The sequence below is a fragment of the Pleurodeles waltl genome, chromosome 9 (genome assembly GCF_031143425.1).
Source record: "Pleurodeles waltl isolate 20211129_DDA chromosome 9, aPleWal1.hap1.20221129, whole genome shotgun sequence".
In the NCBI taxonomy this organism is placed as follows: Eukaryota; Metazoa; Chordata; class Amphibia; order Caudata; family Salamandridae; genus Pleurodeles; species Pleurodeles waltl.
Window position 1 is genome coordinate 609927877 of NC_090448.1, and position 14525 is coordinate 609942401.

The window sequence follows — 14525 nt, forward strand, 5'->3', positions numbered from 1 at the left end:
TAGTGGTTTCTGGTGTTTGTGTGCAGTTGCAATGTGTGTGTTTTGATCCTGGTGCAGTAGTGTGCTGTGTGATGGTTGGAAAGTGTGTTAGTGCCTATGGTATCATCTTCAGTGTCCTTCGTTGGTGTGCTCCTCAATGTCTCTTTTAGTAATTGTAGTTGCAAAGGATTGTGGGGGGGGTGTGAGTGTGTGATATATAGTGCAGTGAGCAGGTGGGCATGGTATGTGTGTCAGGTGCAGGGTATTCAGACTGTCCAATGTGGTGTTGGGTTCTGGTGGAGGTGATTTGTAGACCACGGCAATTCACACTATCAATGGTTTTCCGCTGTGCAATGACAGCGGTGCTGATTTGTAGGTCGCAATATAGAGGGTGGGATGTTGTCGGCATGGCGGTGCTGGGACTATCTCTCTCCCGCCCCCGATAGTCCTGGTGGTTTAGGATTTGTGGCTGTATTTGGGCAGTCTTCAGTTTGTGACTCATAATACGGTGGTCACTGTACCACCATTACTGGCAGTCTTATGGCAGCCGCGAGTGTGGGGGACTTGCCATAAGACCGCCAAACTTGTAATGAGGGCCTTAGTCTTTAAAGAGTCATATATTTTCTTCTGTATGTTGGTTTTTGTTGTTTTGGTCTTGTTTTATTAAAAAAACATTAGCCTTTTTTCTAAACTGGAGTAGAATTCTTTTGTGGTGCTTTCACTGTGTTACTGTGTATGTGTGTGTGTGTGTGTGTTTGTGTGTGTGTGCAAATACTTTACACGTAGCCTCTGAGATGAGCCAGATTGCTTGTGCCAAGCGCCAAGCTACCAAGGGAGTGAGCAGGGGTTATCTTAGCTGTGTGGACCCTTACCATGACTAGAATGTGTCCAAGCTTGGCCAGGGTGCAAACCGCTGCCAAATAGAAACCCCTTTCTAAGAATATTTATTACTATGCACTAGCCATGTATGAGTCGGCTGTTCAAAGCTAATATGAGACCGTGATGCTTACTAATTATGGTATGCTCAACACTTTCAGGAAAGAACACAATCAGTTAAAAAAAGAAATTGAATAAGAAAAATAAGATTGTGTCATTTCTTTACAAAATAAGATCCATTACTCATATTATCGGCTCTATATCACATAAGCAATTTTCCAAGGTCTAAAAATGGATAATTTTAGTTTTCATTTTTGTTTCAAGTGAGAATAATTGTATTAGTAATTACCTTGCACAGTATATTAGCAAGAAGCTATGCCCAGATTCTGCATTGCTAATGCAGCATAAATCTCACATTATTAATGACATGTATAAGAAAGGTCTCTAAAATGAGAGGATTTTCAGACTTTTTTACAGAGTGAAGAAGCACATTTCTAATATCAAATGAAGGGCAACTGCCAACATCACCAGGAATTAAGTTGTAGAGAGATGAACGTGAAGAAAAGAAGAAAAGAAACACATTCTCTGATGGGACAAGGCAGTTGTTATGGGTGGAATTGATACCATATCCATACTACACTTAGATCCTCATTACATGTTGGACCTTATTCCCATTACCAATACCGGACTTACTGGAATTAGTGATGCCAGGAGTATTGGTAATACAAAGGCCAAGTATTACCGGTGTATATGAATATTCTGACAGAACTGGAATTCTGTCCAACTGTTAACACGGGTCTTAGAGTCTTATTTAGTCAGCATGAGTTGAATGAAGTCGCAGCCACAAAACAACCAGGTTCACGAAGGGCCAGGGATGGAGTCTTCCTTCATAAGCCCACATGGTCAGCTGTCTCAGTGCCACCACCGAGCAAACCACTGTGTTAGCTGGCAGTGCAAACGGGATCTTCCGTGAGTTAGCACTTAGGCCAGGCATGTCACTGTCCAGGGGAATAACTTTGCTTCCACAGGCTGTAACAGTTTGGTGCCAGGGAGAGGATCTGGTAGGCACAGTGTTCGCCTATTTGTAGAAACCTGCGTTTCAGAAGCCACAGCCATTCAATTACATAGTTTGGCTTTTTACAGACCCTGTTCACTTGATGCTTCATAGATTAGAATTAAAAAGCATTTCTTTGTTTTTCATATCGCAGGTTCATTGAAAATGTGAAATGGACCTGATCATATTTTTTTTCTAAAACAAGTATATGATTTGTGTACGCACTCCCATTAATTTGAATTAGATGTAGCTCTATTATGAGCTAATGAACCTTCATTTTCAGTGTACTGTTTTAGAACACTTATGAAGCTTATCATAGCCCCGAAGGATAGTCCATAACTATATAATAAACAAGTTCTAAAAGAATAAAAATGCAATTCAAAGACAACAATGCATGAAAGGAATTGGCGAAAAGTGCAGTATCCTAATAAAAAATACTTGAAAAGCACTGAGCCATTAATAATGTCCTAACAAGAAGAGATATGATAAAAATAGTGTTTACGTCCTCCTTGCAAAATATTAAGATGTATAAAATGACAGGAATTTTTAAGAAGCATTTTCCTCAGACCTGTTCCAGATCCAGAAAATGCATGATTGGAGAACGTATTACGTAAAGGTTGGAATTTCTAGGCCAAGTACCTCCTTGCTCCTAGTTTTTTCTGGAATAAGCACAGATCTTAAATTTGGCAGCATGCTGACAGGTTAGGTTAAAGCGAAACATACATCAACCATAAACAAATTGACAAACTTAAATGAATGAAACACAAGAAATTTAAATAGGGATTCAAATTCAGAATCCAGTCGCATCTGTTTCACAATCTGTAGAAACTGTTACAAATAAGCCTCTGTGACTTCTCATCTTCAAGTCATTATCCATCTATAGACGATGATGTCATAGTTTCGGTTTGATTATTTAACTCACCTTCTTCAAGATAACAGATATATAGACTGGTAATTCTTCAACCAAAGTATGGCACAGATGTTTCTCGAACAAATGCTGGCACCACCCCTTAGCAGTAAGATTGTGGTCCACATTAAACCGTTCAAGTTGTGTGCACGTTCCTCAGACGTCACACCTTCTGTGGGCCATAGTAACAATAGAATAGTTCTCGCTTCTGTGACCGAGCTCCCCAATTGTAGGTGATGTTCCAATCTAGAAATTTAATTGTTTCCTTCTATGGTGGTAGAATTTCCAAAAATCCCTTTCACCACACGGGACTATCGGCAGTCACTCTCTACATGTCTGATGTGCTCATCTGATTATGCTTGCCACCAATGTGGTGGATAGACGGACATAATCAGAGGAGCACACCAGGCGGTTGGAGAGTGACTACCCTTAGTCCCAGAATTATTGTGCCCAGAGTTATTAGACCCGATAATTACAGGTACCGATATACTTGAAATTTCAGTCTACTTTATTTCACCAGGAGCTAAAAGTCTGGGTGAAAGAGAGTCTATATGGTATCTGATCACTAACTTATTGTCATCTAATAAAAGTCACAATGCAACATTTTCAGAGAGAAAACAAGATCCCAGCAATGTAATATTATCCACCTCAATAGTCGTGGTTACAAAGCATTTACTCAGAAAACCAATGTCTTTAGAGATCCGATTGGGCAGTATCTTTAGAATTTGGGGGCATATTTATGAGCCCCTAGTGCCACATTTGCGGCATTTATTTGGACGCAAATGTGGTTTTAAGGTGGCATTTCCCATGCACCATAGTTACAAAGTGGCGCAGCGCTTGCATTGCACCACTTTGTAACCCCTTGCTCCGCATTATGCCTGCACCAGCCATAATGTATGCAAGGGGGACATTCTGACACAGGGGGCTGTAAAAGTGGTGCAAAGGAATCTATGCCGGACTAGAATCACAAATTATGACACTAGTCACCCTAACTACTGCCATGGTGTGCTGTATTATAAATATGGTGCTACCATGGTGGTGTTAGGGGGCGCTAAGGGGTGCAAGAAAGGTGGTGCTGCACCACTTTTCATAAATATGCCCCTTGGTATTTCACTTTCCAAAGGTAATGGAGACCTCAGGTTCTTCCAATGGGAATAATTTTGGTACTGGAAGGAACTGTCACAAAGAATATGTAGGATCTCTTTGAACCTTTGTATTTATCTAGCACACAAGCCAGCCAGTGGCTGGACTTCTGCACATCAAAGCAGGATCTGGGGACCGCATGGTCTAAATCACAGACTTTCTCTCACTCTCAGGCTAGTTTGGAAAGTAATGAACCTGTGGTCAAGGCTGCCTAGGTAGAGAGAAAAAAGGTATGAGCAATAGATAAGCTCTGATCATAGTATGTGAAAGCCACATGTATCAGATCTTGTGCTCATAATCTTTTCACAATCCCTGAAAAAGTAAATGGTTTCATGGATTAGTTTGCCTGTTATATTTGATGGGAAAGACGAGGGAGAGTATCTTTTTACTAATTATTATTTTCTACTCAGACCCCACTGAATCCTGAGAGAAGGTGTTGGGAGGGTTGGCTCAGCGTCAAGTTTTACTCCCTCTAACTTCTCACTGCAACGTTCAGTCATGGAACAAATAATGATAGATTAAGGTGATGGCAACCTGTCATTCAAGTCCAGCAGAGACATTAAGGGTCGAATCCACTGTTTTCTTTCCTTGTTTTGAGAACTCTTCCAGGAAACTAGACTGACTGACTTTAGCCAAGGACAAATGTAAAAGTGGATTGTCTCTAGATCTGTTTTTGATCAGTGCCACTGCTGGGCCGTGTCAGGATCGGTCACACAAAAGACCCAACCAACACACATTGACACCTGCAATAAGAAAACACATTTGTGCCTTCTACTGGGTTCATAAGTGACCTTAGGGCAATTAAATACAGAGAGATCACATTTTGGAATGTGGTACTCATCAGTCTGGCAAGCTAAAAATCTGAGTCTCTCTGTGATTTATAGGTTTTGAACAGATGTCTTTAGCAGGTGCACTTCCACAGCAAACTCTTTATAAGACAGGGAAATACGTGGAAAAAAGAACAACAAATATTTATCCCTGAAAGCTTCCTTTCATGTAAACCATCAATAAGGTGCATCAGAATAACAAAACAGAAGCTGAAAGAGCGGAATTTGATGACAAACAAAAAGTGCAGAAAACTGAGACATATGCAGGAGTAATGGAAACAGATAGACGCGAGGGAAAAAATCGGTGTTTAGACAAAATATTGGACAAAAATATCCTGTGGATGAAATATTGTATCAAGATTAGAAAGGACAAAAATATCATGAAGGTACGTTTCTAGAGGTAAGCAAAGTTTTATTATATATAAATTGACATATATGTACCATCACAATGTACATATATATGTATATATATATATATATATATATATATATATATACACAAACACACACATATATATATATACATATATATATATATATATATATATATATATATATATATATATATATATATATATATATCTTCAAGATATGTAGACCAGGAAGTTAGGAACAGTAAATCTATACGTACTTATTTGGACTTACTTTATAGATATTTTAGTCCTTGAAATTTTTGACATGATATACTGTCCACACTATGTTATTTGTTTCCGATATTCTATCAATGATCCCACAAGACATGGTAAAATAAGAATTTGGCTTCTCTCTTCCCATTTCCAGTTAGTCTGAAGAACTGCTGCTTATTCTGATATGTTTGAAGACAAAAGGTGAAACGGTACATCAAAGAACAGAACGAAACATTGCATTTGTGGGATAAAAATAGGCCTGGGTGAAATTTTCATAGCGCCATGGTAATCCTTGTTATGGGAAATTCCCAATATTGCACCAATATGCCTTGTAACATAATTAAAGATTGTTCAGGCTAAATCCTACAGCAGAAGCACGGAAACAACACAAACAAAAAGAACTTGAGTGGCTTCTGTTTGGGGCTCTTGTGATTTTTACATTTCTTTAACTGAAATGCGTCATCACATTGATGCATTTTATGCTACAATATATAGCCAAATGCCAGATTTTCAGTTTGTGTACATTTTCTGAAATTTCGCACAATTACGCAAAATGAAATTACACGCATTTCGCATACCCCTAATAAAAAAGAGTCTTGTGGGTAATAGCTGTTGCTCACATCGCTCTTATTTCTCCAAAATTCTACAAGCACCAAAAAGCTGCCAAGAAAACTGCACTCTGAGGGTGTGCAATGTCGCCTGTTTTTCACACTTGGCAAATATTTTTAGGCTGGTGTCCTGCTTTTCCAGCACATTGCTAATAGCGTTTGTCAGCACATTATTGACGAGTGACACCTGTAGAAAATAAAACAATTCACCTTACAACTACTGCACTCATAGGGTTATTGTGACTCCTGATTTTGAACTCGATAAAACATTCTATCCCTGTGTAATGCTTATTGTTCTGTTTTAAAATGTACTGTATTTATGTAGTCTGTGGTGAACACGGGAAATTTTTCTCATCTTCAGACTTTTACCGTTAACAAAAGAGAGAAATGAAAAAGGGTGAAATATGTGGAAGAGGATGATAGAAAAACAGTGACAAAGGGAGAAAGGAGGGATTAAAACGAACCTGCCAGAACGAGGTAAGCAGACAGGAATTGAAGAATGGTAAAAGGAATGAGAATAAAATGGACTCAAGACCAGGCAGCCTTGATACTGGACACCTTTAATATTTGGTACATACCGACAGGCCCCTAAAAACCCGGGGCCCTTGCGCTTATATTTCTGCTTAAAACACTGTAACCACGGAAAGTAGATATAATGCTAATAACATTGAGGACCTGTAAATCGCTGGCACAGAATAAACAAATATGATCCAAAAGAACGTTTTGTGCATTAAACATTCCTACTTTCAACAAACTCAAATCTTGCCATCAATGCTCTTAGTAAATTGCAATGCCCGAGCTAATGTGGTTTTGGAGCTTAGCAAGAACAATTTTGTCTTTTTGTGATCGTGTGTAGAAGATACCTATGTTTACGCAAAGAGAGAAATGGAAGCTACTGCTCCGCCAAATCAATGTGCTGACATCAATTCAGCTTTTCCAACCAAAATTGCTTCGTGTTTCATAATGTTAAGAAACCTTTCCAACGTAGCACTTCTTATTGCACTCAACCTGATGCAGCACATGCTGGCTTGGTGTACTACTGAATATGCCCAGCCCTAGAGTCCACTTCTGCTGAAAAGACCCAAAATGACAATTAGAAAAAGTCTGCCCCTTTTATTTATGTTTTGACAATATCTCTGTCCGGACCTTAACTTCAAAAGTTCGCATTACTTCACTCATTTATCGACCAACCCTGTCCTATCAGTGACTTATTTGCACCAATACGTTTGGATGTGAGCGATATGCACAGGAATCTTAAACGTATAGAGAAACCAACACGCTGTTGAATTTATAAAGCAGGGATGTCGAACAGAGGTCCAGGAGGGCAGGATCCATGTCAGGTTTTCAGGGCAACTAATAGCTAGATACAATGTACCATTTTGATTAATCGTTTTTAGAATGACCTTCTACATAAAGAATGAAAATCTGATATGAAACCTGTCCTATTGGACCATGAAGGACACCCTTGATATACGGTACCAGGAAAAAAGTAATTTTCAAACAATAAGAGATGACCAACGCCATTCAGTAATGTTCAAAATAACGGTAACGTTGTCATCATGTATCTTTCATAGTCTCTTGGTTTTATTTCTTTAGGTTTCTGTCTTTTCATTTCATCCCTGTATCTGTGCCTTATGTCAATGTTTGTATAGCTAGTTGGTTAGAGGTGATCTCTATACCCTTTTTCAAATGTGAATGACTTTTTAAAAACAATGGTTTAGGTCACATTGTCATTTCCATAGTTGTGTATATGACAGCATTTGTGTTGATTTGGCACTCTTAAAACATGTCACTATGACCCCTGATTATACTCGGTTCACAATTTACAAGTGTACTTGGTAAATACCGACTGCATGAGGTTTAGTAATTACCAGAAGCACACTATGTGCCCCAATTCACTTTGTGGGTACAGTGCAGTTATGGTCCATTTTGTTACCCCATCTGAGGTGTGAAGACAGTACATGTGTGCAATTCTGCACGTGATTTATTCTGCAATTTACGTCCTGAAAAACACCCAGACAATACCATATGTGATGAATGTTGTACATAGATTGTAATCCTGAGTCAGGAGCCAACAGCAGTTGTGTCTGATTCACTCTCAGCGCACCAATCAGCTTCGCAGTCTTAGTTTGTTGCTACATTTTGTCATTGCCCATTTTATTCGACACAAAAAAAATCATTATAAAGTTTTTTTATTTTACCAATGACGTTTGTGTTTCTAAGAGCTATTTTTGAGTTTAATCTTTAAAAATTCATACCTTGACTTGTGTATATCGGATTTTTGTCATTTTGGTCTTGTTTTGTTTAGAGAAATATTTCCTATTTTCCTAAACTGGTGTTGTGTCATTTTGTAGTGTTTTCATTAAGTTACTGTGTGTGTTGGTACAAATACTTTACACCTAGCACTCTGAAGTTAAACCTACTGCTCTGCCAAACTACCAAGGGGGTAAGCAGAGGTTAGCTGAGGGTGATTCTCTTTTACACCGACTAGAGTGAGGGTCTTTGCTTGAACAGGGGGTAACCTGACTGTCAACCAAAGACCCCATTTCTAAAAGTGTGCATGGATGTCGTGTCTTCTAAATGTAAGTGTTGACATTGAACAGTCTACTCCAGTGGTTTCCAACCTTTTGACTCCTGGGGAGCCCCACTGAGTCATTACTGAAAGTCGGAGACCCCCAAGCAACTTGTACGATTTAAATTCCAAACACTAAAACAGTAATTTGCAAAAAATACACAAACAAGTGCACACCAAACAAACGCTCAAATTACTAACAATAAAATTATTTTATTTTGGACAAATATGCAAAATTGAAACATTTTAATGGGAAGGTCGGCACTGCATCTCAGCAATTAACTTCTCAATATTTAGTTTTATTTAGGAAAGCTGAATCCTCAGGTCAGATTCAACATTTCCCAAGCGATTCCTGTTTTTATCTTTAGGTATATAGGTCTGAGAATGTTTTTTTTACATAAATATGGGGTGGAGAAAGGAAGTACAATCATAAGAGCCTCTCATCTCTCCATAGCCTCTCTATCACATGTAATTAATTTGTTTTATAGCACCTCTCATACCATTGTAGGGAGTCAGAGCACTTTACAGGGGAAAACAAGGTGTAGGATTCACATCATCCACACTGGTAGGCATCTTCTAAGAGTGCTTAGTTTGGAGAAGTACAAACTCAGGATTCAGAACACAGCACAGTGATTAGCATTGACTTTAATATCAAGAATGTATTTCTATGCAAGCAAACCTTATTTAGAAGTGCAAGGAAAATAAGAGTCTAGGGAAAAAAAAACTTTTCTAATTTGTGCCTTGCAGTTTACATGCATCTCCTTAATGGCAGTTCATAGCTCACTATGCTAGATTATGATTGTGACTTATGTACTGCACAGTAAGAAAAGAAACAAAAGCAGTAACCGACTGTGCTATGCACATAAAATACTGTTCTTTGCCTGATGCAGGTTCTTTGCAGCAGGCATATTGACCCTCTGTGCTACCTTTGAGTCAAAACTGCAACAAGACAAAACTCCTGTCTCTCTCCAGCAGGGACATTAATCACTAGAGTAATCTTGTTGTTCAAGCTGTATGAGGAAGAATGCAGTGCTTTTAAAACTGTTCAAGGGAAGCAATAAATATTTAAAAAATGCAGGTGTTTGTCAGAGGAGAATCGCCTTCCTTCCAGCCCAGACCTGCGGGTCTGCGGACCACAGTTTGGGAACCACTGGTCTACTCTATTTTACATCCAATATTGGAGAACACACCAGGAAGAAAAAATCTTAGTTCCACCTTTTTAGCTGCACAGTTTAGGACTGATTAGATAAATAGGCAAAATATATGGATCTAGACATAAAAGACATTACCTGGCTATACCTCGTCCTTCAACATAGTTACATTTGTGACCAGAATTTCAAATGGGGAACCAACATTTTCACTACTGTGGTTAATCCGCACTTTTGGTAACATTTCAGAAATAGTACGAAATTTAAGGTGTGAGAAAAACAGAGTTTAGTGAGTGTAGGTCGTAGACATGGAAATGCTTGGCGTGCACAGAATGTTGTTGCTTGATGAACACCCACAACATTTTTCATGTCAAAGGAGTGTAAGTAGACTTTACTGGTTCTTAAGTGGGGGTGCTACCATGAGGGGGCTCCCACCTTAGGAAACTCTTGCTCCTACCTGCCTCAAGGGTTTTGTGGGACCGATAGCCAAAATGACATTTTGGGATATTGTTGGACCTGGCTTTTTGACAGGGACATCCCCAAACTTTATGCCTCCTTCCTCCTATTTTTTCTGGCCTGTTGTTGTTGGCTTTTGACCTCTGGGCACTTTACCGCTGCTAACCAGTGCTAAAGTGCATATGCTCTCTGTGTAAATTGTACTACTGATTGGTTTATCCATGATTGACTATTTAATTTACTTGTAAGTCCCTGGTAGAGTGCACTACATGTGCCTAGGGCAGGTAGATTAAATGCTACTAGTGGGCCTGCAGCACTGGTTGTGCCACCCACCTCAGTAGCCCCTTAACCCTGGCTCAGGCCTGCCATTGCAAGGCCTGTGTGTGCAGTTTCACTGCCACTTCGACTTGGCATTTAAAAGTACTTGCCAAGCCTAGAACTTCCCTTTTTCTACATATAAGTCATCCCTAATGTGTGCCCTAGGTAACCCCTAGAGCAGGGTGCTGTGTAGGTAAAAGGCAGGACATGTACCTGTGTAGTTATATGTCCTGGTAGTGTAAAACTCCTAAATTCGTTTTTACACTACTGTGAGGCCTGCTCCCTTCATAGGCTAACATTGCTGCTGCCCTCATACACTGTTGAAGTGGCAGCTGCTGATCTGAAAGGAGCAGGAAGGTCATATTTAGTATGGCCAGAATGGTAATATAAAGTCCTGCTGACTGGTGAAGTCGGATTTAATATTACTATTCTAGAAATGCCACTTTTAGAAAGTGAGCATTTCTTTGCACTAAAACCTTGTTGTGCCCTTCAATCCACGTCTGGCTAGGTTTAGTTGACAGCTCCTTGTGCATTCACTCAGACACACCCCAAACACAGGGTACTCAGCCTCACTTGCATACATCTGCATTGTGAATGGGTCTTACTGGGCTGGGAGGGTGGAGGGCCTGCCCTCACACAAAGGACTGCCACACCCCCTACTGGGACTCTGGCAGACAGGATTGAACTGAAAGGGGGCTTGGTGCATTTCTTAGACACTCTTTGAAGTCACCCCCACTTCAAAGTCACAACTTAGTATAAAACAGGGCCTCTGCCCTACCTCATCAGACACTTGCTGGAGAAGAAACCTGAACCAGAAACTACATCCTGCCAAGAAGAACTGCCTGGCTGCTCAAAGGACTCACCTGTCTGCTTTTCTACAAAGGACTGCTGCCTTGCTGTTGGCCTGCTGCCTTGCTGAACTCTTGTCTGGTTGTAAAAGTGCTCTCCAAGGGCTTGGATAGAGCTTGCCTCCTGTTCCCTGAAGTCTCAGGACCAAAAAGACTTCTCTCTTCCTCTTGGAAGCTCCGTGCGCCGAACTTTTCGACGCACAGCTTGTTCCGCGGCAAGAAAAACGCAGATCGAAACTTTGACGTACGGCCTCGCAAGGACAACGCCGCGCGACTTCCAAGGAGAAATTGACGCGACGCCTGCCGTGAGATCAAAACTTTGACGCACGGCCTCGCAAGGACAACGCCGCCCGACCTCTAGAGGAGAAATCGACGCGACGCCTGCCGTGAGATCGAAACTTTGACGCACGGCCTCGCAAGGACAACGCTGCCCGACCTCTAGAGGAGAAATCGACGCAACGCCTGCCGTGAGATCAAAACTTTGACGCACGGCCTCGCAAGGACAACGCCGCCTGACCTCTGGAGAAGAAATCGACGCGACGCCTGCCGTGAGATCGGAATTTCGACTCGCAGCCCCGCAGAACGACGTGCAGCCGGAAAACAAGCAGGAAAATCCACGCACAGACCCGGGACATCTGGTAATCACCGCGACCCACAGAAAGAGACTGTCCGCGCGCCGGAAAACGACGCACGACTTCCCCGCGTGGAAAATAACGACACAAGTCCGTGTGTGCTGGGGAGAAATCGAAGCACACACCCTTTTTCCACGCACCTCTTCCTTTGTGGCCCTCTGAGGAGATTTTCCACCAGAAACCAGGTACTTTGTGTTTGAAAGAGACTTTGTTTACTTTCTAAAGACTTAAGACACTTTATATCACTTTTCAGTGATATCTTTACAAATTCATATTGCAACTTTGATCGTTTTGACCTGAAGATACCCAGATAAATATTATATATTTTTCTAAACACTGTGTGGTGTATTTTTGTAGTGTTATGCTATGGTGTTGTATGATTTATTGCACAAATGCTTTACACATTGCCTTCTAAGTTAAGCCTGACTGCTCGTGCCAAGCTACCGGAGGGTGAGCACAGGCTGATTTTGGATTGTGTGTGACTTACCCTGACTAGAGTGAGGGTTCTTGCTTGGACAGAGGGCAACCTGACTGCCAACCAAAAAACCAATTTCTAACATTGGTGATCAGCGGTGAGGATAGGACTTGTGTTTGTGCAGTGACTTACAGTAGCTAAGTATTTCACTACCTACCCACAGTTGAAGGTCAACTTGATTTTTCATCTTTTTTGGCTTTTGGTTCTCTGATGTCCTCCTGGATTTACTATTGATATTTTGGACTTTGGATTTTGGTTTTTGCTGATAAGATCTTATCAGAATGGGATTGTGTACCTACTCATTCTTTGTTCGTACTGACCACCTCACTAAGGCTGACCTAAGGAAGCTTTGCAGAAAATGGGGCCTTCCTGTAGCAAGGAGATCTACTAAGGTGGAGATGCTGCATAACTACATAGTCTGGGGGGAGGAAAGATGGGCAGAGAGAGAGGCAGCAAGAAACCAAATGACTAAGTACCCCTCAGATGAGGAGGAGGACTACGCACATGAGGAGGAAGACTGCTCACATGAGGAGGAAGACTACTCAGATGAGGACAGTGACCCAGAAATAGATGAATGGCTCCAAGGTCAAAGGCGACAGGAGCAACAATTAGAGGAGTATCTTGCAGAGGTTGAGGCAAAAAGACTCTTAGCCCTGGAAGAAGAAAAGATTGCAGCTCAAGAGCTGAGCTGAAACTGGAGGCCGGAAGGGCTGAGTCCAGTTCAGATGGTGGCAGCAAAAATCTTGCATCTAGTACTGCTGAAGAAGGGCACAAGCCCAGAGATGTGGTGCCCAACTTGAAGAAGGGAGTTGACACACCCCATGTGGTTCAAGGGTATGAGGTAGTTCCCGTTATGCACAGGGTCCCTGAGAAGGATTGGGGAACTGGCACAGGGAGTCATATTCCTACTGTGGGGAGGGACACTTTACTGACTCTAGCAGAGAGTGACAGAGAAAAGGGTTCCCCCCTGGTGGACGTCCTGGATATAGAGTGTAGAGACATCCCAGAAGAGTATGGGTTGAGTGTCAGGGACAGACAGATACTGTCTCACCAGTCTCAGGAGGGTGAGGTAGAGTGCTTTTCCAAGGTTGAGTTACTGGGTGGTTGGGTGAAGGGTACTGTGGTTAATACATGTGAAGGGCAGAATGATGTAATTGCTGGAGAGCATATGTCTGGTCCTTATTTTCCAGAGCTACGCCAACACCAGGTGGAGTGTGAGTTCTCTGACCCCAGGGAACTTACAATGGAGGCAGACTTCTGGGTGAGTACCAAAGAGTCTGAAGAGGCATTTGGGGGTGCTCCTGAAGGGAGTGGTCTAGGTGGTTCCCAACCGAGTGAGGTGGGAAAGGATTGTAGTGTCCCAGGTAGATCCCAGGTCCTAGAGGGTTCCATGAGGGAACACCAGGAGGGAAGCCTAGCCTGTACCGTAGGGCCACCTTTTGAGGGAAGCCCCGCAGTGTCAGAAGAACTTGGGGGGGTGACTGTAGCCAGCATCCCAACAGTTCTGGTGTCTGGCAGTACCCCTCCTAGTGAGGGGGTGCAGAAGTCCAGACATAGGGTTGAGAGGGGGTTGCAGACCCCAGTGGAGGACCTTGAGAGTCAGGGGACAGCTCTGAGAGCAGAGCCCCCCAGGAATGACCCAGGTGAAAACGTTTCTGGTTTGGGGGAAACCCAGACTCTGCCGGATGGGCAGAGGTCGGGAGACCTGCGCCAACCAGACTCTTGTGTGGCCCTTGGGGACGGTGTGTCCCTTGTGGGGGGTGAGAGTGCCCCCCAGGAAGTCCTGGCATGCCAGGCAAAGATTCAACATCAGGGTGGTGACTCTGGGTTGGCTAACCAGGTTCAGGGGATAAACTCTGACCTGTTGGGGGGTAGGTGTGCCCCCCAGAAAGTCCTGGTGTACCAGGCAGTTGTCCAACCTCAGAGTGCTGACTCTGGGTTGGATAACCGGGTTCAGAGGTTAAACTCTGACCTGGTGGGGGTTAGGTGTGCCCCCCAGAAAGTCCTGGCGTACCAGGCAATTGTTCAACCTCAGGGTGGTGACCCTGGGTTGGAG

At 42.3% G+C, this 14525-nt stretch overlaps 1 protein-coding gene across 5 annotated transcripts in view; it reads left to right on the forward strand.

The window, feature by feature from the left end:
- The window catches only part of LOC138259714 (leucine-rich repeat and fibronectin type III domain-containing protein 1-like protein), a 3031897-nt gene that overhangs the window by 381718 nt on the left and 2635654 nt on the right, over positions 1–14525 (forward strand). For 2 of the 5 annotated variants that reach the window (XM_069207605.1, XM_069207607.1), the window contains exon 3: positions 6382–6497. The exons of the other annotated variants lie outside the window; for them this stretch is intronic. The gene's annotated coding sequence lies outside the window, so the exon portion shown is untranslated. The remainder of the gene's footprint in view (positions 1–6381; positions 6498–14525) is intronic. 5 annotated transcript variants of the gene reach the window in all.